Raw genomic sequence first — 24,548 nt, forward strand, 5'->3', positions numbered from 1 at the left:
ACATCCTGCACTCCAGCACCTGGCCTGTGCCACGTGTGGCATGGTGCCCAGGGAATGAGCGGTCCTTTCTCCCCCCTGCTGCCCAGGGCGCTGAGGCGAAGGTGGAAGGCAACCCAGGGGCTGGGCACAGCTGCCTGCTCCCCTCCAGTCTCCACATTTCCCCTCCTACCGGACAAGTCCATGTGCCTGTCTTCCCAGCAGACACAGCTCTGCTAATCCGTCCCCAAGTCCTCGGGGTGCCCCTCCTTCCACATCTTCACTCACTGTGCGTAGGCCACGTCAAGTGGACCCAGCACAATTCCAGCCCTCAGACTCCTCCCAGCCCCGTCTGCACAGCGTCTGTCCCTGCCAACAGAAACCGAGGGCTTCTAGGTCTTAATCACACTTGGCCGGCTGTAGCCTGAGGAGCAGGAGAGTGGAGTGGACATGTCCCAGCCCCCCAGACGACGCAGCTGCTCTCGGTCTAGCAGACGACAGGAGAGGATGCCACCCTTGGTGATGTACGCTGAGACCTGTGGGCCTCAAAGATGTCATCTTCTAGAAGCAAAACTGTAAGAAAGCCAGCAAAGGCACGTGGCAGTGGGGGCAGCGCAGAGAGGCGACACAGGGAAGGCCAGCCCGCTGTGAGCTGGCCCTGTCGGGACACAGTGACAAACACTGGGGCAAAGAGTCAAAACCGGAGGGAGGAGAGAGACACAGAGACTTATGGGGAGAAAGCAAAGCCTGAGGGCCAGGGTATGATTGGGTGTGGCCAGGCCATGAGGGCAACATCTCAGCCCTGTTGCAACTTGGGGTGGCCCCTCTCTCCCTGGGCTCATGCCAGCCTCCAGCCTCACCTGTCTTTAGTTCCCAGCACCTCCACACCATTGTCCCTTCAGTGCCTGCCAATGCTCTGGAAATCTGCTCCACCTGCAAACTCCTACTCATCCCTCAAGGCCCCACACCCTTGTCCATATTTCTCGCTACCATTCCTTCTACAGGGAGAGAAGCTCTCTGAGCATACAGAACTTGTTCCTTGCACCCAGAAAATGTTCATCCAAAGAGTGAACAAAGACCCTCCACAAGGCAGAGCTCTGCATGTCATTAGCCATTCCTCCCTCACACCCTGGGGCCAAATGCTGGGGATGGCTTGAGCGAGAGGCAGAACAAGGTGGTTCAGTGCACACCGCCTGGGAAGCTTCACAGGGACCCTCTTTGTACTGGTCAAAGGAAAATGGCGCAAGGAGCCTAGCAAGGGCCTCCGCAGGCCTTTTCCAGGAGCCTCGTGGGCTGCCGCCGCCACTGGAGATGACAAAGGGGATCTGGGTACAGCCTCTCCCAGAGGAGCTCCCAGGGTCAGGCTGCCTGTGGGCAGGGCACGGTGGGGTGGAGGAGCCCATGAGGGGACCCTGGGGAGGGACACTCCTGCTTGTCCAGTGCTTGAGGCCAGGTCCTGGGGCTGCCCAGGAGCCGTGAGCTGGGAGCTGGCATTGGGAGGGCTGAGCTGACACAGCTGGCGAGGACAGAGGATGATGGGTCACGGGGCTGCACAAAGGGCATCTCTGCATTGAGCCTTGGGCATCTAAGAGCCCGGGGGGCCAGACACAAGAGTTTTCTTTCTGCCAGTGTCAGGAGGGTGTGGCTGGAGACCTGCCTCCTCACTCCCACAGATCTGCACGGTTCTCACAGCCAAAGGGTTCCCTCCTAAGCTCCTCTTGCTGGCCCAGCGCATATACCAGCTAGAAGCAGCTCACGGCCAGCCTGGTGGCTCACACCTGCAATGCTAGCTACTAAGGAGGCTGGGACATTAGGATTGCACTAAAACCCCACGTAGGCAGAAAGGTCCATAAGACTTTTAGCTTCAATTAATCAGCAAAAGGCTGAAAATGGGGCTATGGCTCAAGTGGTATAATGCCAGCCCAGAGTGAAAAGGTCAAGCAGGAAACACAAACCCCAAGGGAGGTGGTAACAACTTGGTAAGCTTAGCTGCCAACTTCTGGTTTTGTTTTTGTTTTGGACACAAGTATTCCAAATTCCTCAACCTCCCCAGAGGGTTAGTCATGACCTTCATGTGACCTTGGCTACGTAGCAGGTCAGAGCTTCTGTCCAGAATGTGGAACTCCTAGTAGGCTCATGAGTGCTAAAGACCCCACAATGTGGACAGAGGGCCTGCAGTGGCCCTGAGGCCCTCGGTATCTGCACATCCATGGCCACCAGGGGAAGTTTTGGGGGGGGGGGGCGGGGAGGGCGGAGCCTTGCTCCCTGTGACAGGACAGGGCTGGGCCACAGTGTAACTTAAACTTCAATGCCACAAACAATTGCAAGGAAAGAAAAGTGAGCTGCCCATTCCAAGAGGTCCCTTGGGTCCCCAGTGAGAATCCAGGGAGAGCATACACCGTGTGACCCCCCCAACCTCCCCCAGTGAGAATCCAGGGAGAGCAGGCAGTGTGTGACATCCCACCTCCCACAGTGAGAGTCCAGGGAGAGCAGGCACTGTGTGACCCCCCCAACCTCCCCCAGTGAGAATCCAGGGAGAGCAGGCAGTGTGTGACCCCCCCCAACCTCTCCCAGTGAGAATCCAGGGAGAGCAGGCACTGTGTGACCCCCCCCAACCTCCCCCAGTGAGAATCCAGGGAGAGCAGGCAGTGTGTGACATCCCACCTCCCACAGTGAGAGTCCAGGGAGAGCAGGCACTGTGTGACCCCCCCCCCCAACCTCCCACAGTGAGAATCCAGGGAGAGCAGGCACTGTGTGACCCCCCCCAACCTCCCCCAGTGAGAATCCAGGGAGAGCAGGCACTGTGTGGCCCCCCCAACCTCTCCCAGTGAGAATCCAGGGAGAGCAGGCACTGTGTGACCCCCCAACCTCCCCCAGTGAGAATCCAGGGAGAGCAGGCAGTGTGTGACCCCCCCAACCTCTCCCAGTGAGAATCCAGGGAGAGCAGACACTATGTGACCCCCCAACTTCCACCAGTGAGAATCCAGGGAGAGCAGGCAGTGTGTGACATCCCACCTCCCACAGTGAGAGTCCAGGGAGAGCAGGCACTGTGTGACCCCCCCAACCTCCCCCAGTGAGAATCCAGGGAGAGCAGGCAGTGTGTGACCCCCAACCTCTCCCAGTGAGAATCCAGGGAGAGCAGGCACTGTGTGACCCCCCAACCTCCCCCAGTGAGAATCCAGGGAGAGCAGGCAGTGTGTGACCCCCAACCTCTCCCAGTGAGAATCCAGGGAGAGCAGGCACTGTGTGACCCCCCAACCTCCCACAGTGAGAATCCAGGGAGAGCAGACACTATGTGACCCCCCCCAACCTCCCCCAGTGAGAATCCAGGGAGAGCAGGCAGTGTGTGACCCCCCCCCACAGTGGCTCTGAGATGGCTATCCTGACCATGCACGGACAGCAGGCCTGAGCTGGGGAGTGCAGCCCATCCCACCCTCCTGCTGCGTCCACAGGAGGTGGGGGGCTGGGGGGTCTCCTCTTTGCTCTGTGCAGATGAGGCCACTGAGATAATCCCCGAGGACGCCCGTGGGGTGCCAGTGCCACAACTGGTATTTACCTAGCGCCTTCCCTCACACCGTGGGCACCGTGAAAAGCTGACCAAGTTACCTCATTAACCCTAGGCAAGACAAATCACCTCATAAATCATCAGAGTGGCTGGTGAGGCTGCCGGCCCTCCTGGGGTGAGTGCCCCACACTGGGCAGACTGTGCCGTGGGGCTCCCTCCCCCCCTCCCCGCCGCTCCTTGCACTGTTCCTAGGGGGAGTCTCGCTTTCTCCTGGCTTCATTCTGGACCAGGAGCTGGGCTGCTCTCAGGCGCATTTATTAAACCCCGCTTGGGCTCTGGCGAACCTGGAAAGCCACACACGGCCTGGACAGGCTCTCCGGGGCCTCCAGAGGGCTGGCGTGGCAGCGCCAGTGCCTGACGCCCACCCCTGGGATGTGAGAGGTACGTGGTCAGGGTTCAGTGGCTCATGACAGTGCAGGAGAGATGGGAAGCTGAAGCCAACCCCACTCTGTGCTAGGCTCTGCAGTCTTTCGTTGCAACCCCTTTCCTTCCACTAACCACCCAAGGCACGCCTACTGGTGCCGACACTATCAGGCATGCCAGCACGTCCTCACACCCACACAGTGCTGAAAACCCCTCCCCAACACCACTTAGAGCCGGGAACAGACACTGCCCATGCCTGGGCTGGGGGCCACTCCATGAGAGATGGGCTCAGCCTTCACCACGGCAAGGCCTCTGCAGTGACTGGGTTTTCTTATTCTCTCTGTCTCTCTCTCTTCACTGGTGGGGCTTGGATTTAGGACCTGGGCACTGTCTCACTAAGCTATTTTGCTCAAAGCTAGTGCTCCACCACTCTGGACCACAGCTCCACTTCCAGTTTTCAGGAGGTTAATTGGAGATGAGAATCTCAGGGCCTTTCCTGCCTGGGCTGGCTTTGAACCACGATCCTTAGATCCCAGCCTCCTGAGTCATTAGGATTAAAGGCGTGAGCCACCAGCACCCAGCTTTTTTTTTTCCTTTATTTTTCTTCTTTTATGCTACTACTGGGACTTGAACTCGGGGCTTAGGCACTATCTGTTGCCTTTTCTCCTCAAGGCTGGTGCCCTACCACTTGAATAACAACTCTACTTCTGACTTTCTGGGAGATAAAGGTCTCACAGACTTGGTACCTGGCCTGACTTTGAACCACGACCCTCAGATCTCAGCCTCCTGAATAGCTAGGATGAGCAGGTGCGAGCCTCTGGCACCTGTCTGGTGACTGTTGTCTAACCAGTTCCTTTCCCTAGGCCGAGGCCACCACCAGTGCTGGGAGCTGTTCTGTCCCCCAGGTCTGCACTGGGTGACGGCCTTGGGCGCAGAGCTGTGGGTGCCTCACACCTGGGCTGTGTCTCCACAGGACGTGTGGAGACCCAAGGCCTGGCATACTATGGTACTGGGGGCCCTCATAGTCAGGGAGGATCCTTCCTTATCTCTTGTCCCCTGGAGTCCAGTCCCAGCATGGGGACAGGTACCATGGAGGGAGCTGGGACAGATCCCAGCAAGGAACCAGGTTTGTAATGGGGCCACAGAATGGCTGTCCCCCGGTGGCCTAGAGACCCTAGCCATCACCAACGCTGCAGTGGGACACCAATTCAGACTCCCGGCTCACAGTAGGTTCTTGTGGCCATGAGGAGAAAAAGGCTCCCCGCCTGTGTCTATCCATCCATCCATCCATCCATCCATCCGCCCCTTCTTCCCCCCTCTCTTCCTCCTTCCTGCAAGTCAACACCAACGGTGAGGTCAACAGTCAGTAGTAAATACATGAAGCCACACGTTGAGACCGTACCAGGCATGAAGAGCTTCATAAGCAGAGCCTGCGTGAGGCCAGCACTCCTCTGACACGGGTCTCTTCATGACTTCACCCAAAGCCCCATCCCGCAATGTGACACACATCCTCCCACTGCCTTCCATGTGCCAGGGGAGGGAATCAGAGGGAGGGGAGAGGGAGAGGAAGAGAGAGGGGAGCGAGAGGGGGAGGAGGAAGACAGGCAGGAGAGGGAGGTAGAGAGAATGTCGCGTGAAGGAATGAATGGGCTGTTCACGTCGTTCTTGGAAAGAATGATGGATTCAAACCCTGCAAAGCCAGTCAATCGCACATCTATTTTCCTGAGGGGGCGGGGGAGGGGAGGTGTGATGAAAAAACTTTCCTGAAAGGACTTGGCCTGCAAGCATGAAGTCAAACACCTCGACTTGGCAGGCAGACAGCGTCTGCGCTTGCCAGGCTGCAGGAGGTGAGCGCAGTGCTGTAATAACGCCTCCATTCACTGCCCTCCTGCCGGGGCAGGCAGCGTCCAGCCATGGGCCTGGGGCTTCCAGCCAGAGGGGCTGTGGCACCGGCAGCTCCACAGCTGCCACTGAGGCAGGGAAGCCAACAGCCGGCTCAAGGATGGACAAGGAGAAACTTGCTCCAAACCAAGGACCCTGCTCAGCCTAGCCCACGTTCTCACAAAAATGCATGGCCTAGCATCTTCTTCCTGTGTGGCCGACAGCCCACTTCCGGGCCTTGCCATAGCCAAGTTCTTTCTGAATGCCATCGCCCTCAGGGCTGCTTAGACCAGAATGGTGGATAACCCACTGAAGGTAGCGTCTGTGAATGGAATGGATAAGAAATCGGGGTGTGGTGCCTGATCCAGGGGTACAGAGGAGGGGGGCAGTGTGGCCACCACCGAACAGGGCTCTAAGCTCTGGATGCAAAAGCACCTGGCACCTACGTGTGCAGGGGCTGTCCCCGCGCTGTCACCTTGCAATGGCAGGCACGAGGCCTGCAGGCTGTGCATGGCCAGCCTGCTGCTCCTGCTTCTTCGTGCCTGAGGGCACTGCAGGGTTCTGGCCAGATGCGCCCCGGGGCGAGCTATTTATCATCAACGCGGAAACAATAAGCTTGTCCATGGTGGGCTTTGCTGCCAGTCCTAAAAAAGGGGCTCCGAGTGCACACAGCGGCGTGGACACCTCGTCCTTCCCCCGTGCTGCCCCCACACGCCTGAGAGAAGGAACAAGGTGACCCTGGGCCAGGACCCCCCCTTCAGAAACAGTTTTGGGGAGTGCTGTCCCATGGAGGTTCTGAGGTGCTAAGAACGCGCCAGTGCCTCACAGGCGTGGATAGCGGGGGAATCTGCTCTTCTGCACAGAGGTTTCTCCACAGAACAGGCGCTCGTGTGGGGGGCCACTTGTGGACCCTCTGGGCCAGGCTGGAAGGATGACACCCACAGGGGCATTCAGAGCCAGCTCTGAGGTGAGCTCAGTTGTCGGGGCATTGCCAGCTGGGCCCAGAACCGAGGTAGGGAACAGATGTTCAGCTTCCCTCCCGGGGTCCCCTCATTCTTAGCAGACTTGTATGGGATCATGATCACATCCTGGGGTGCCTCTGCCAGCGGCACTGCTCATGGCATTGAGACTTCTCTTTCCACCCCTCTTCCTTCCCACCCAGGAATTCCTGTTCATCCCCTCAGGACGCTCGGAGTCCTGGCCATGCAGCCACCCCACAGCTACAGACACAACCAGAACAAGCTCTTGCGGATGAAATTAGCTAATGTCTACATTCTTGAAGCCAGTTTCACCCCAGGAGTCATGAGGCCACATTTTCCTTCTTAGAACATAAAGGAAGTGGGCTGCCTGCAAGGGTGTGTTGGAGCTGGTGAGGACGTGCTGCGAGCCTTCCCGAATCCATGTTCACCGACAGGAAGCCACATTCACACCACGGAAAGCAGTGAGCCCACAGAGAGCATCCACGCCTCACTCCTAACCGCACAGCACGGAACTTGATGGTCCCCAAGTCCCTCTCAAGGGCTAAAACACAATTCTCCAGGCCACTAACAGAGGCACAGCAAGGCAGTTCCCAACACAGTGACAATGAAATGTAACCAGTACGAATCCAGTATGAAAGAAAACCTTTTATTTATACATTAGCAGTTCGACTACATTTTGTATTAAATTTAATAACAGCAGGACAGGGCGTCGGGTGGGGGTTCCCCTCGCCCGACCACCTCCCTGCCAGCAAGGCTGCCCCTCTGTCTCCAGGAAATCTGCCTTTTCCCCTTTCTCCAACATGCAGCTCACATCTCATCTCTGCCCTGATGTTTCCCCAGGCCTCCCCAGGCCTCCCCAGGCCTGGCGCTGTGGCGCCACTCCATCAGGCAACCTCAGTCCTCAGTGCGCCTCTATGCTCTCTTCCCAGGACTTGGAGAGGCCCCGGTGGTGCTACCTCACTCCCTGGTCAGGAGGAAGAACCCTGGGGCTCACTTCAGGCTTCTAGTCTACTGACAGCCCCAGGGGATGGACTGGTGGCAAAGACCTTCCCCCCCCCCTTCTCCACAACTGTCACCTAGACAGAAATGAGACTCCACAGGCCCTACCCTCACATCTGGACGGGAGGGGCGGGGAGAGTGCTCCTTCAGGACTCAGCTGTACTATTTGGGCTTCAGCACAGTGCCCAGCTTGTCTAAGAAAAATGTACTCTAAATGTTGCCTCAAAGCATATCAATTAGATGTCGGGCGCTAGTAGCTCACACCTGTACTCTAGCTACCAGAAGGCTAAGATCTGAGGATCACAATTCAAAGCTAGCCCAGGTGGGAAAGTCCATGAGACTCTTAGCTCCAATTACACACACACACACACACACACACACACACACACACACACACACACACACACACAGAGATGGGCAAAGAATCCGAGTATTTGTCCAAATGGGACAGAAAGATGGCCCATAAACCCAAGAAAGATACAAGACCCCAGCGGAGGCTACTTCCCCCTAACCCAGCTAGCTAGAAGGGAAAGTCAGCTGATGAGGACAAAGGAGACCACAACTCCCACAATCCACTGGGCATTGTGTGAAACGCTGCCACCTCTCTGGAAAACAGGATGGCAGTTCCTTGCGATACCATGTGACCCAGGGCCCCACTCCTGAAAACATGAGTCCCGAGGAGAACTTGTACATAAATGCTACCAACAGCTTTACTCAGAGGAGTCAGTGGTAGAAACAACCCACATGTCTAGTAACAGAAGGATAAGCCTTGCTGCTCAAGAAGCAACAAAGCACTAACATATACCACCACAGGATGAGACCTAGAAAACATTATGCTAGCGGGCACGATGGCTCATGTATGGAATCGTAGACACTAAGGAGGCTGGGTTTCAGAGGATGGAGGTTCAAAGCTACTCATGGTAGACAAATTGAGAGACTCTGTTGCAAACTAACAAACAAAATGCCCAGGCTGGCGGTGTGATTTGAGTGGTAGAGTGCCAGGAGTGAGCAAGAAAACCAAGTAAGAGCAGGAGGCTCCATGTTCAAGTCCCAGTATCCATAACAAAAAGGAAATATGCTCAAAGGTAGAAACCAGACACAAGAGTGTACACTTCCACCACCTCACCCATAAAATGGCCAGAATAGGAAAACAGAGACAGAAAGTCGATTATTAGTTGCTTTGGGTTGGAAAGATAAGAAAGTAGCTAAAAGAGCCAAGATTTCTCTTTGCGTTGATAAAAAAAAACACTCTAAAATTAACTGATGAAAATGGTTTGTGTATACACAAATAATGAATTATATGCTTCAATTATGTGGCCTTCATGGAATGTCAGTGTAAGCTTTTTAAACAAATATTTAGTGGGAACTGATGAAGCAAATACTGATTAACTGATAAAACTGGCAGGACAGAGGACATTCCATATCCACGGGAAAAGGTGGACTTGGAGAGGTGCTGCCATGGGGGCATCCATCCACAAAGGAAGCAAACTAAATCCCTGCCTCACACCACACACACACACACACACACACACACACACACACACACACACACACACACACACACACACGTACATTCACAAAAGCATCATTGTAAAACTTCTGAAGAAGGGGCTGGGAGCATGGCCTAGTGGTAGAGTGCTTGCCCAGCATGCACTCTTCAGTACCACATACACAGAAAAAGCTGCAAGTGGTACTATGGCTAGTGCTAGCCTTGAGAAAGCCCAAGGATAATGTCCAGGCCCTGAGTTCAAGTCCCAAGACTGGCAAAAAAACAAAACAAAAAATCCAAAAACTTCTGAAGGATAATGTAGAGGAATATTTCCAATTATTACCAGGAGAGGGAAAGAATCCTCGAAGAAGATAGAAAACTCACCAGCCATAATACAATGAGCGGATCGGCTTCTATTTTAATATAAAATGCTTGATGACCACAGCTGGTAGTAGAGCCTGTACCAGCTGCAAATGACCAAGCACAGTGCTACACAGAGGACAGGAATAGATCTTTCACAAAAAGGAGCTTTGAGCCAGGCACCAGTAGCTACCCAAGGGGCTGGGATCTGAGAGTCACAGTTCAAAGCAAGCGCAGGCAGGAAAGTTATGAGACTCTCATCTCCACTCAACCAGCGTAAAGCTAGGAGTGACGCTGTGGCTCAGGTGATAGAGCACCAGCCTCGAGCAAAGAAGTCAGGAGTCCAAGCCCTAGAACCAGCGCCACAGAAAGAAATAAAAAAGTATTTTTTAATAGGAAGCTCGAGTGGTCGTCACACATTTGAACAAGTGCTCAACTGCACGAACATAGGCTACACGCAAGGAGGTGTCATCACACAAGACTCACAACAGGAAGAACTGGCCTGGATGTAGGGAAACGGGATTTCCGGTCACTGCTCCTTGGTGTGGTCAGAGAGCTGTCCAGGGCAACGAAAGGGGCAATGCCTTCCACTGGAGGCAGCTGCACGGCTTCTGTCTCTAAGAGTGGCAGAAAGGGACCACCGAAGTCCCCACAGAAAGGAGAGCCTGGGTTCGCAAGTCAGACCCACCAGTGCAGCCTGGGCGCCTGGGCACGGAATTCCTCTGCATTCGGGAACTGCTCTCGGGAAACCCAGCGCTTTGCACAGGTGATGCAGCCAGTGCTGCTCCCTGCTGTGTGATTTAGTTTTTTATTTTTATTTTTTTTGCCAGTCCTGGGCTTAAGCTCAGGGCCTGAGCACTGTCCTTGGATTTTTCTCAAGGCTAGAGCTCTACCACTTGAGCCTCAGCACCACTTCTGGCTTTTTCTAAGTATGTGGTCCCAAGGAATCGAACCCGGGTCTTCGTGCATGCTAGGCAAGCACTCTACCACTAGGCCAAACTCCCAGCCCCCCACTGTATGATTTATATGCATGAGAAAGGTTGGAAGCCACCCACGCATCCATCATCGGGAGCCCGGGCTGTAAACTGTGGACAGCCACACTGAAGTACGACAGGGGGTCTGGCGCCCCGCGGGCCTCCTGAAATGCTGGCTGTGAGGCGCCAGGCATCCCATGAATAGGTGCAATGTATGGCGTGCCTGTGGCGCCACTTCCCGTGAACACAGTGGATGGAAACTGGACGGCATTCAGCATCTGCCTTCCCAGAAGCTCTCTGCTCCCATGGCTGGCAGAGGCAACCACACTGGCGAGCGCTGGCAGCCAGCTTCCTTTGGCAGAAGACATCAAAAAAGCTGGTCCCACAACAAGCCCTCAGAGGGAAGGGCGGGGGACCAGCTTTTGGGGAGGTATGGACACTGTCTGTCCCCCACTGCAATGCTAATGCCAGGTGCCTGGGCACTTACCTTCTGGAGACTACAACGCTAGGGACGGTGGTAGGGCACAGGGGCGGGAGCCAGTGGCAGCCCTCCTGGCACACCAGCCTAAAGCAGCCCTGCATTCTCCAGCCTGACTCACCCACAGAAGCCTGCGTCTATCAGGAGCCTTCCGGAGCCTTGGTGGGCACTTCCAGAATGTTAGAGCACCCAGCGCTTTGCAAGCTCAGAACCAACATGGGGTGCCACCAGCGACTGTCCCCACTGCAGATGCCAGGCTGCCTGGGCACTGCTCAGACCCTCTAAAAGATGAGCATCTTTTAGTCAGAACCTGTGCCCAGGGCCCTTCTAGTCTGTCACCCCATAGCGCCTGGCATACAGGTATGTGGTTTATATGCAGCCAGGGTAGCACAGACTCAGATGAGTGCTTCCTGAAGTCCTCCCTCCTTCTCCTCCCTCCCTCCCCGGCTGTCTGACCACCTGCGTCCATTCTACCTGTCCTCCTCTACGCAGGTCCTGGCCTGTGTGCCCTGTGGTGGTAGAGAGTGTGGTACCCTGGTCAGTCAAGAGCCCTGGCTGAAGGATTGGATGAGCACACAAAGACACGGGCAGATCTGTGCCCACTCTCCTGTAAAGTGGGGTGCACAGAGCAGCCCCTCAGCACTTTCCTCTACCCTCCTGCCTTACAAATGGCCCAGGGACCAGAGCCGGTGATGGGGAAGATGTGGAGGGCTTCCTGGAGGTGGCTGCTGGGAGGAAGTGCAACGCAGATGCAAGCTGGGGCACAGAGTCTGGGGACCCTCTCACAGGGCACCCTATCCTGGCACTGACGGGGGGGGGGTGTCCAGAGACCGTGGAGGGGCAGCTGAGCACCAAGTAGCGTAATGGAGTCCTGGCGGCATGTTCTCCAGCTGTGCACCAGCACAGCCCAGCACCCAGCGCCCAGCGCCCAGCATTCTCGCCTTTGTCTGGCTATGGCCGAGACAGCCTGGCTCTGCCTCAGGGAGCTCAGAGCCTGGGCCAACCTCACACACAGGGTTAGAGAAGTGAGCCACAACTGGGACCAGGAGCGCGGCAGGCAATCTAGGAGGAGGGAGGAACATTCTGAGCACGCGTCTAAGCTGAGGAGAGGCCAGGAAGGCCAGGTGTGCACAAGTGTGTGGGAACGTGTGTGTGTGTGGGGGTGCGTACGCTTGTGTAGGAACGTTGTGTGTGTGTGAACGGTGTGTGTGTGTGAACGGTGTGTGTGTATGTGTAAACAGTGTGTGTAACAGTGTGTGTGTGTGAACGGTGTGTGGGGGAACATATGTGTGGGGGAACGTATGTGTGGGGGAACGTATGTGTGTGCGTTGTGTGTGGAACGGTGTGTGTGTGGGGAAACGTGTGTGTGTGTGTGTGTGTGTGTGTGTGTGTGGTGGGGGACAATGTCAGCACTGCCTTGTATCAGAGAAGAAAGGAGCCCATGGAGATGTTTTGAGGCCAGGGAGGGAGGGCTCCCCTGGAGAGGCCCCACCTGGCCTGCTTGCCTGCCCCAGGGCCTAAAACACCCCAGGGCCCCAGCATCAGGGGCAGGTCCTCTGGAGTGTCAAGTGACAGTTTATGGAACTAATTAAGTTTTCCTCTGGGTCAATAAAAGCTCAGGGTGGGCGCATTCTAGGGGATGTCTTGCTGTGCAGACCAGGTTAGCTGGGTATGTGGCCGGGGGTGGGCTGATGTGGGCACACGCTCCAAGCCCAGGAGGCTTGTCTCAGTCCAGGGGACTCAGCTCTGGCAGGAGTAAGGGCCTAGACAGCTTAGCCAACATCTTTCCCAGAGGAGACCCTGAGTCCAGCAGTCATGGCCCCATCTCTGTACCCAGCACACCTGGGCACAGGCTGACAGGAAGGAGGCAGGCCTGGGGAAGCAAGGGCAGGAGAGACAGAGGGAAGGGTGCCATACAAATGCCAGTGTGGACACCCCTGGGATGGGCCCGACACTGGTGCCTGGCAGTGGCACAGCTCTCACCCTCTGCCTGTTCCTATCCCCTGCTCAAGATAGGCAAGTTGTATGTACGCATGTGCAGTGAGACAAGAGACGCCCCCTACCACCCCGCAGGCCTGTGGGTCGGGAGGTAGACATGAGGGGCTCTGCAGGCAGGATTGGGGCAGGCTGTGGAGCTCTGGCCTACCACTACCCTCCTTATCTCCATCCTGCACAGGGCACGGAAGGGGAAGGGAGTCTGGGGATGGGATCTGGGGGTACCCAAGGGCAGGCAGTGGAGGTCTGGCCCACCACTGCCCGCTTGCCTCACCATGTACTACCTTACAACTCACACTAGCTCTTTATGTTCTGTTGCCTCCTCCATGGCCTTTTTCTTTACGAGTGTTTCTGGGAAAGCTACATTTGCACCCCTGTGCTGCCAGGTGTTTTGTTTTTTCTTCATACTTGTGCATGCCACTGGCAGGGAACACTCCACACAGAGTCGTCTCAGCAGCTAATAATCACACAGGGTGACTACGAAAACCAGGCCTGACATTCCAGACAGGACACCAGGCTTTCTCTCAGCCCCACCTTTGCTCCCTGAATCACCTCCTAGGGTGGAGTCTGAAGCCCCAGGCCCTGGCCAGCCCTGGTCCTGCTGTCTACCCACCTCTCCCCTGACCCCCCAGCCCAGCTCACTTGCACACCAGCAAGCCAGCTTACTTCCCAGGTCTATGTCATTCGTTCAGGTGTTCATCTGCATGGCTCCAGGACTCGGGGTATGGAAGGCTGTGACACTGCTAGGGACACAGGTGGGACGGGGGATGGGGTTTGGGGGATGGGAATGGGGAGGCCAGACTGGGCTAGGGATTGAAGGAGTCACATACAGAGTTGGCTGAAGAAGACTGACTCCTCTCTGAGCCCTGGCCAGAGGCTAAGGGCACCACAGAGAGCCCCAGGGCGCCCAGGTACCCCCCTGCATCCCTGGGGAGAGACTGAGAAGTGGCTGAGAGGGAAATCTAGAAAGTCAGGGCTTGCCATATTCTCAGCAAGCCCCACCCCTGCTACACAGAGCCGCAGGGCATGCGATGGGACAGTGGTCCCAAGTCTACACCAAAGTCCTGACCCAGTGCTAGTGTGATGACACGCTGGGCTGGGTTACATCTGGTGTGTCCTTGCGCTCATCTAAGGTTGGGTAGTACTGAAGGATGTCTAGAGGAGCTGTGTTGTCTTGGTCAGCACTTGCCCAAAATAAACTTTTCTAGCTGGCACTGGTGGCTCGGGCCTGCATTTCTAGTTACTCAGGAGGCTGGGATCTGAGGGTGGAGATTTGGAGCCAGCCTGGACAGGAAAGTCCATTAGCCATCAGAAAACCAGAAGTAGCCCAGTGGCTCAAAGTGGTGGAGGGTGAGCTCCGGGACAGGGCCCAGAGGTAGAGGGGAAAATGGGGAGCCCTGCCCAGTTCAAGCCTCTAGCCTGTCCCCACCTCTGTGCTCTGCCTATAGCAGCTGCTGCATGCCAGCCTGGTGGCTTCACTCATCCCCGGGGCCATCCCAGGACCCATGGGAATGGCCCACCCCCTTCCAGGGCTCTGACATCCTCAGGAAGCTGGTGGTGCCCTTGTGTTCCTGGGAACCTGGTGGCCAATGCTCGAGCACCTGGCACTTGTACACAGGGACCGCCTCGGGAAGGTGAAGCTAGGCTGTGGAGGGCGGGCTGTGGAGGGCGGCCTGGGGATCCATGGTCCCTGGGCTGAGGATGGGCCCTGAGCATGGTCTGGGGGCACCTGCTGCAGGGCCTTCTGTTCCCCATGCCCAGCAGGGCAGCCCCTCCACGCTGCTGCTAGTGTGTGAGCTACATGCCGAGAGCCTGCTCTGTGTGGCAGGGGGTCTTTTGGTCTGCCTGCCTTTTGGGTTTCACACGTGTGCGTGCAGACAACACTTGTGGTAGGGAGAGGATGCAGCATGCAGCCAGTGCTGGGCCTTCAGATTCCCCTACACTGGGAGGGGCGTGGCTGCGCGCGTGGTTCCCACTGGATGGGTGCAGGGGCCTGAGCCTGGCACACTCACCCCGGTGACTCAGGTCCACCTGGGGCTCCCGGGTCCTGGGCACCTGGAGGCCGTGAAGGCAGCTCTGATTTCCCTCACATAAACCGGGGCCCGCCTGGGTGTGAGGGAAGTGATGGTGTGCTTTGGGGTCGGGAGTGGCGTAGGGATGCTGTCAGCCTTCGCAACTAAGCCTCACTCTCCTCGTCTGCACAAGGGCTGTGCTGGCCCAGGACACACAGTTTAAGATGCCAAGACCCCACGCTGTGGACAGGGCTCGGGACTGGTGAGGAGGGGGCAGCGGGGCCCTGGTCCCCTCTGCCGCAGGGTGGTGGGCCTCTCTTGCTAAGTTAAAGGATGGGCCTAGAGGTAAAGTCACTCCAAAACAAACAAACAAACAAAAACAACCCTAAGGCAGAGAGGCCTTAGGCTCCCCGACCCAGCCGTCCTCAAGCCACCTCAGGGGGCTTCTGTTTCCACTAATAATCCAAGAGTAGATAAAAAGTAGACACATCACAGTGAAATCCAGACGAAAGCCAATGGTGTTAACAGTACAGGTACCATGGCTGGTTCCCTGGCTGCAACCAAGATACTGCGGCACACAGAGAGAGCAGCAAGCTGACCAAGAAGCAGAGGAACGCTTGCCCGCTGCCGTGGTAACTTCTCTGTCAATATGAAGTTATTCCAACACAAAAAGCTCAGCTGAGGGCGGTGGCTCCTGCTTGCAGGTCCGTCACTCAGGAAGCTGAGGAGGGAGGATCATGGGCCAGAGCGACCATGGACAAAGGCTTCAGACCCACCGGAAAAATAAAACACAAAGGGCTGGCGCTTGGTTGGAGTGGTAGAGCACCTGCCTAGCAAGTATGAGGCTCTAAGTTCAAAGCACAGTACTGATAAACACACACAGACACACACGAGACACATACAGACACACAGACACAGACAGACAGACACACACACACACATGACACATAGACACACAGACACAGACAGACACGCATACACACAGACACACACAGGACACATACAGACACACAGACACAGACAGACACACACAGGACACATACAGACACACAGACACAGACAGACAGATAGACAGACACACATAAACACACACACTACACAGAAAAACACACAGACACAGACAGACACACAGACACACAGACACACACAGGACACATACAGACACACAGACACAGACAGACAGACATATACACAGACACACACTACACATATAGACACACAAACACAGACAGACACATAGACACACAGACACACACAGGACACATACAGACACACAGACACAGACAGACAGACAGACATACACACACACACACACACACACACACACACGACACAGAAAGACACATATAGACACACAGACACACACAGGACACATACAGACACACAGACACAGACAGACAGACATACACACACAGAAACACACACACACGACACATATAGACACACAGACACAGACAGACACACACACACACGACACATATAGACACACAGACACACACAGGACACATACAGACACACAGACAGACAGACAGACAGACAGACAGACAGACAGACAGACAGAAGGTTCCATGTACATAGGTTAAAATGGACCCCGGTAACTTGAGGGGCTGGTGGGGTTGGGAGAGATGAAAGAGAACGATGCAAAGAGTGGTACTGGTTAAGATGCACAGCGCTCATCAACTGACTTGAGTTGACAGCCCTCTGTTCAACTAGTTAAAGATAATAAAAGAAATTCACCACGCTGTCCATTGACATACAGATATGACACCTCCATAAACACTTGAGAGTAGGTAAAACTTGTTTGCAAGTTAGGGTGCTCATTCACCCAACACCGTGGGTCCCTGGTCTTGGGGTCTGCCCTCCTCACCACCTCGGTCACCTTAGCTTGAGCAGGGGGCAGCCACTTGGCCTCTCTAGACTGCTCACAAGAGCAGACGTGCCAGCCTGGTTCCCAAGATTCCCCTAGGAATCTCAAGCCAAGCCTCTGGGCAAACAGTTGTGCCATGCGTGTGTGTCACATGAGATGGGGGCATTCCCAGGCCCCCACCCGCGGGGCCTGCTTGCCTTTTCCTTTAGCTTGGAAACAATGGCTCTCGCAGCTCTGCCCTCAGTCTTTCCACAGCAGAGCTCAGTGCAGCCCAGCCAGGACACCAGGTGTGGCAGACCCTGTTGCCTGTGCTGCAGTGCCCGGGACAGGCTGGTCTGCAGGCCGCCCTCTCAGGGGCTGACCTGAGAGCCATGGCCTTACCGAGGCCCCTGAAAATGCCTCCACCTTCCACTGGCTCCACCTTGAGCTATGATCCAAAGCTAGGGAGAGAAAACAACTTTTCGCAAGATACCAGAGCACCCAGCCATCTCCCAGCCTCGGTAGGCAGAGCGCCCAGGAGAGCACAGGTGCACTCTGGGTAAAGCCCCACCCACAGGAGGGTGCTGACGGGCCACCCTGGAATGTCCTCACCCAGACAGTACACAACGAGGAGGGCACAGGTCTGTGGGCCATCAGATCTGCTTGGAAACAGGGCACCCTGCTGTTGGCTCTACCCAGGACAGCCGCTCACCTCCTGTGGAGGCGGCCTGGGCTCCAGTGTCCCCGGGTCCTGCTGTACCTCGGAGAAGTGGAAAGGTCACCAACAGCAGGACTGTTGTATAAATAAATAATAAGTGAGGTGAGAGGTAAACAATTGCAGGCTGGAGGCCAGATATAGGGTGACTGTTCACAAGATGACCTCTGAGCTCAGGCCTAAGTGCTGGGACTCTGGGTTGGTGCAGTGGCTACTTTCCATGGTGTATGTTACCATGGAGCTATGGCTGCAAGGAACTGGGAAGAGACTGGCACAATTGATTCCTACAAGCTGTGCCAAGACAGCCCGATACCCCTCAGGTCCACACCACTCACCTACACGTGGCTTGGAGCAGACAGGGCTGAACATGCAAGGGAAGTGGGCAGAAGCTGCAGCGAATGCCCCTCCCCCCCCCCGAGACAAGAGTGTGCTATGCCCTCATCGACGCAAGGACAGGGCCCACAGAGCACAGGTCAGCCTAGCAATGAAAACCAGGCTCTGGGAACAGGGGAGGACCAAGAATCTGAAGGGTATAGAATGCCCTAGGCCGTCTCCAGAGTCTGGCCCCTCAGGATAAGAGGAGAAGGTACAGCCAAGAAGCCAGGCCAGGCTGGAAACCACTGGGCTCAACCACACCTGTCCTTGGCCTCTCCCAGTGAGACGCCTGAGCATGGCATGGCAACTGCCCACAACAAACACTGCACAGCTGCCAAGCAAGGCTCTGTGGGCCACATAAGGGCAGGATGGCCCTGGCCCACTGGGGAGGCCCTCTGGAGACAGCAGGGGTCGCTCTCAGCACAATGCCGCCTTCTCTGGATCCAGGAAGAGGAAAGTCCCTTTCTCCTTCACTCCTGCAGTGCCACCCCCACCCCCCAACCCCACTGAAATGTGATCCAGGGACTCAAGCTGGCAGCCACATTCTCAGCTCTGATGCCAACCTCCTTAGCTGCCTCCCAATGACCTTGAGCAAGGCCAAAATGCCCTCCCCTGCGCCCTCAGGTGTCTGGCACATAGAAACAATGGGTACAGTGCTTTTTCCTGCTCAGACCTGGACATGCCAACAAGTGAAGCCAGAAAGGGCTGTCTCGGCACCAGGAGCACGGGAGACCGATGCTTCCAGAGACCTGGATCAGCTCAGCAAGCTCGAATACACCCACCTAGATGGTGCCATCTGACTGAGGCACCCCTCAGAGTACTTTCCACTCCCCTTTTCTCCTCAGGTCCCTCTTCTCTGCCAGCCTTGAATGTGGCCTGTGCTCCATGCATCTTTCTGAGGCAGGGTCCGGTCAGGCATATGGGTTCAGAAATTTGTGCCTGAACCGAAGTGCCACTGGGCTCTCAAGGCCTATTGTTTGTTTGTGCCTGTAGTGGGGCTTGAACTCAGGGTTTCATGTTCTCTTTTGGCTTTTGTAGTCAACGCTGACACTCCACTACTTTGAACCACACCTCCACCTCTAATGTTTCTGTTGTTGGTCATGCGACTTGAACTCTGGGCCTAGGTGTTGTCCCTGAGCTCTTCAGCTCAAGGCTACCACCCTACCTCTCGAGCCATAGTGCCACTTTCCATCTTCTGGTGGTTAATTGGAGATAAGAGTCTTATGGGTTTTAGTGCGCAGGCTGGCTTTGAACTGCCATTCTCAGATCTCAGCCTCCTGAGTAGCTAGGATTACAGGCTTGAGCCACGGCACCCAGCTCACGTCTAACTTTCTGCTGGTTCATTGGGAATAAAAGTCTCTTGAACTTTTCTGTTCTGACTGACTTTAAATCAAGACTCTCATGTTTCCGCCTCCTACACAGCTTGGATTACAGCTACCCGAGTAGTCTAGTCTTCATTTATAACTTTTTCACTTCCAGCCTTCAGTACTTGTAAAGTCTAACTGAAAGGTTGAGAGAAAAAGGAGGGCCTGGACTTCTCTTCCCAAGCGTCCTCCCCAAGAGCGCTCGGCAGGGAGCTGGCATGCTGAGACCAGGAAAATCCTCATCCACCATCTGAAAGCTGCCTCAGATCTGTCTAGCTTTGCTTGGTGACACGCTTTGTACCCTGCCAGATCTGGACACCTGGGGCTGAGAGGGGAAAACAAGATAGCCAGGAGATCATAAGTGGGCACTGGGCCTCTTTTGTGCCATGCTGGGTAGAACACACACACACACACACATACACACACAGAACAAGGTCAGTTAGTGTCCCCTGGACACTCTGGAAGGCTCTGTCTGGACACGGCACGCACACACGCTCACGGGAGAGCCCAGGCTCAGGGGCGCATGCGCGCAGAGCTCCCGGGGAACCTGTAGCAGGCAGTGCAGGCTGAAGTGGGCCAGCGCCCACGGTGAGTGATGAAGGGAAAGATGGGAAGTCCTTCAGCGGCTCCTGCCTGGGGCCAAAGAGCCCCAAGACTCTTTCCTCCTCCAGAAAAGGCTACAGAGTGTGCTTTGGAAATTGCGGGGCCACCCCCGGGGTACTATGGACAGACAGACTCTGACACAGCAGTTCTTGTGCAAAAGTCACAAATAAGTGTAATTCGTGATGCCACAATGTTTTCTGTGGCCCTATTTTCAATGATTAAGAGTTGCAAACAGAGCCAGAAGCCCACATTGAATACCAGCTACTCAGGAGGCCAAGATCTGAGGATCATGGTTCAAGGCCAGTCTGGGCAGGAAAGCCTGTGAGACTCATGTCCAATTAACCAACAAAAAGCTAAAAGTGGAGCTGTGTATCAAGTGACACGGCATTACCCTTGAATGAAAATACCTCAGGAACATCACCTGGGCCTGAGTTCAAGCCCTACTGCTGGCACCTGAGCTTCCCTGAGCTCTCAACAGTGAACCTGAGCAGACTCCCTGGATTTTACCTCAAACGGGTGGCCTTTGCATTACAGGGTGCAGTGTCATCCCTAAGGGGGGCAACAATGTATTCACATCAGGATCCAATGAGGTAGGTGTGGGCATGGGAATAAGAGCTCCTCAGTGCTTATCATCAATAGGAGAACTGCAAATTAGATGACGTAAAAATGAGGATCTCGGGGCCGGGAGTTTGGCCTAGTAGTAGAGTGCTTGCCTAGCATGCACAAAGACCCGGGTTCGATTCCTCAGTACCACATACATAGAAAAAAAAGCTGGAAGTGGTACTGAGGCTCAAGTGGTAGAGCTCTAGCCTTGAGAAAGTCCAAGGACAGTGCTCAGGCCCTGAGTTCAAGCCCAGGACTAGCAAAAAAAGAAAAATGAGGATCTCAGTCCAGATTGGCTGGCTGAGGCATATACAAGGGGCCCTTTTCAAAAATATAACTAAGGCAAAAAGAGTTGGAGGCGTGGGTCAAGTGACAGAGCATCTGCCTAGTAATTATAAGGCCTAGAGTTCAAACCCCAGCATTACCAAAAAAAAAAAAAAAAGACCACACACACACAACTAGAAAAGAAGGTCAATCACATGAAACGACGCTACTCAGGGGCCCCCAGACAGTGCAGGAATGCACAGAGAACAGCAACCTGAGTGAGGCCAGACCTGCAGGCTCTGTGCAGAGAAGACCTGTGCCACTCAGACCTCCAAGGGTCCCTGCCTTTCCTGGGTGTGAGGAATGGGGGCAATGGGCAGTGAGTATAGCCCAGGAGCAGCTGCGCAGGTGCTAGAACAGCAGATGGGAGGAGCTCTGTGTTCCCCACATTTGACCAGGACTTTGGATTGCTCCCCTTCAGGGAATTTTCCTCTGTCTCCAAGAGGTGCCTTTGTCACATAGCATCTAAGGGGCCAGAAATGTGTTGAAAGGACGGGGTTGAGCCTCCCACAGCTAACAGCTGGGTGTCTACCGGGGTACTATGGGTGGGGTAACAGTGGGCATTGGCTCCTCCCTGTGGAGGGGCCCACAGGGCCCTGGATGAGAATAAAGGAGCTCATCATCAGTGTGAAGGCCAACCTTGGGATGCCCAGAGATCCTGGGGTTTTATAACCCCACTGATCTATGGATAATACTAGGTTTAATTACCCTATCAGGCATATGGATTACAATGCTTCAATTATCCCTAAACACGCAGGGCACCAGTGGCTCATGCCTGTTATCCTAGTTTCTCAGGAGGCTGAGATCTGAGGATCACGGTTCAAAGCCAGCCTGAGCATGCAAGTCAGTAAGACCTTTATCTCCAATCAACCACCAGAAAACCGGATGTGGCCTGGTGTCCCCATGACTGGGGTGGAGGGAGGAGGAGGGGGGAGGAGCCAAACACAGAATTTAGCAAAGGACAAACCAAGTGTTGACAGGTCAGGCTGGTGACATGCTGGCTCTTTAGGGACACACCCTGGGGGACCTTGGGGGAATTTGGAGGGAGTACTGCAGGTCTGACTCTACCACAAGCAGCCACACAGCCTGGCCTGGAGGCGTATGCAAGACACCAGAGGCCTCTGGCCAGGCTGTCACTCTGCCCTCTGCAAGCCAGCTTCCTGATGCCTGGGAGATGCTCCAAACCTCCAGACCTGTCACAGCCTCTCTACTTGCCACAGTCACCTTTATTCATTCCCGCCCCACGGGCCAGGCTCCTTGAGCCTCTCCTCGCTGCCTGCCCAGCTCCCCATCCCCTCCTGTTGTCAGAGGGAGGCACAGGGCAGCAGCATTCGCCTTGGCTCTGGGCCTCCCCTTGGATTTGTGTTCATGGAGTCCACGCCCCCACAGGTCAGGAGAGAGGACCACCTTTCCCTGGAGGGCAGGGAGAGTTGGAATTAATTGACGTGGAGTGTCCTGTGCGCCTGAGGGACAGGCCTCCTGGGCTGCGCTTGACGAGGAAGCAGAGTCCAGTCACAGACTGTGCAGGGCTCACAGCAGAGTCCAGGGAGGGGCAGGACACAGATGTGAAGTCGGGAGGGCTGGGGCCCAAGGCCTCCTCTCTGGGACGGCTCAGGCCGCACTCCTCATTTCTTCAACTCACTTAAATTCCCCAGAAAGAGGCCCTGGACGGCCTCTGCCCCTGCCTCCAGTCTTATGAGACCTTCACACCATCCCTTGAGACATCTCCTGCAGGGAGGGGGCCTTCCTCTGTCATGCCAGGCCACCAGGGGGATCAGAGGCGCTGAGCTGGTTAGCAAATCCAGCTTCCAGACAGCTGGGACAGAAACACTAGAGACTTGGCCCCTCAGCAGGATGGTGGAGGGAAGCATGGAGACCCTCCCTAGGCCTTGGAGGCAAGTAAGAGTATCCTTGACACATTGCAACTGTTGTGACTGCGCCACAGGCAGCGTGGGGCCGTGCCACCAACCTCTCCCTCCATGACCATGATCCAGTGCGCTCTCAGAGCAGGCAGCCACACGTGTTCCAGCCGGAATCCCCCCACAAGACATCTTAATGGGGCAAGAGGGCTCCTGGGAAGACTTGGGATCTCCAAGAGGAAAATGGGTGCCAGCAACCACTGTGCCCAGCTCTGGGCAGGGGAACCAGAGCAGCACCGCCTCATTGGAGGCAGGAGACTTCTGTGCCCCATCACATCCTGAGAAGGCCACACCCTCGCATTCCAGCTCTGCCAGTCTCGCTTCTCCAGCCAGTCTGCTCTGAGCCTACCAGTGTTCTGGGTGGCGGCATTCCTGTCCAGTACACAAAGCTATGTGTTCACGATGGGTGAGAAGAGCCCAACAGGCTTTGTTTTGTTCTTTTCTACAGTGCTGGGAATCGAACCTAGGGCCTCACATACTCTAGGTAAGCCATTTGCCTCTGAGATGCTTTCTACAAGATGGGCTACTTGCTAGGCAGGAATTCTATCCTTGGCATGCATCACCTCTAATAAACAGAACTGAGGTTGTGGGGTGGGGGTCCCCACAGCCTGCAGGGGAGGAGGGCCCAGGAACAGCCATCTCTTTAGATCTCTTGGCAGGGCTGCAGAAGGGCATCAGGAAGCTTCTGGATTACGGTGTTCACAGAGGCTCTGGGCCAGGCAGTGGGACCAATGAGACACCACACAGCCTTCCAGGGGGCTGGCATACCCCCCGCCCCGTTGCACAATTGGCTCCAGGCTTAGTATACAGGTTGCCCACTCAAAGTCCTGATTCATGCCACCATCTGGAGCCCAGGAGCTCCTTGTGGCAACCCCGTGCCATACTGAGGTCTCACCGGGCACCGAGGATACCAGGACACCTCAAGGCCTCTCATGGAAGCCAGGAGGCCAGGTACAGGCAGGGAAACTGAGTCTGGGTAACTGAGCAGGAGCTGCAAACAGGGACTCTGGAGTTGGACCTGCTGAGCACTGATGCTCAAATTCTTTACTTAAATCACAGAGGCAACTATATTTACCTTAGGATTGTTGTATAAAAGAGAGGAAAAAATGCTTGTACATTTCCTGGCACCTTATAAGGAGCAGATTCTTCTAGAAAGATGGCTATGTTATTACCAGAAAGACAGGAAGCCCCAGCCACCTGGTGGAGACAGCACCAGTTTGGGCCCCAGCCCCTCACAGGGCACTGCCCCTCCCCTCAGTGGGCTACAGCACACCAAGACCTGCCAAGAGCCATTGTTCAAGCCAACCCTCCATCGCCCAGACCTTCCATGCCAGAGCTGCCGGGATTTCTTCTCAATAGTTCAGGTTCTCAAAAATCCCTTGCCAACTGGGGGCCCATCTGGCTTCTTGCCTCCAGGGGTCCTTTCCAAAGTGGTATTCCCATTCCCTCAAGCCCTGCCAGTTCCTGGGTGTCCCAGCTCACAGACCCCTCAGGGAGCTTCTTTTTTGGGATGCAGAGTGGGGGCAGCATCTGCCTGTCCCCAGCTTCCCCGGCTGTAGAGTGGAGGACAGCAGGAATGGGGTACTGTGGGGTTGGGGGCTCTCTTAGGCCCAGCCTGGGCATTTGTGTTCTTCCGACTGATCCCAGTGATCTCTGTCTGGGTTGGCCTCAGAGGGACTGAGTTTATTTTAAACTATTTCACATGGAAACACTGGAGCTTCCTCTTT

General features: G+C 55.4%; 1 protein-coding gene and 1 long non-coding RNA gene across 3 annotated transcripts in view; one reads left to right on the forward strand and one right to left on the reverse strand.

Moving 5' to 3' along the window:
* The window catches only part of Lhpp (phospholysine phosphohistidine inorganic pyrophosphate phosphatase), a 68,337-nt gene that overhangs the window by 3,359 nt on the left and 40,430 nt on the right, over window positions 1–24,548 (reverse strand). The gene's annotated exons all lie outside the window — the stretch shown is intronic.
* On the forward strand, window positions 319–7,420 carry LOC150053711 (uncharacterized). Its single transcript, XR_016537775.1, has 2 exons — window positions 319–551; window positions 6,948–7,420. It is a non-coding gene; the product is annotated as an uncharacterized LOC150053711 (long non-coding RNA).

This window comes from Megascapheus bottae, chromosome 15 (assembly GCF_031878675.1).
Source record: "Megascapheus bottae isolate mThoBot1 chromosome 15, mThoBot2.hap1, whole genome shotgun sequence".
NCBI lineage: Eukaryota > Metazoa > Chordata > Mammalia > Rodentia > Geomyidae > Megascapheus > Megascapheus bottae.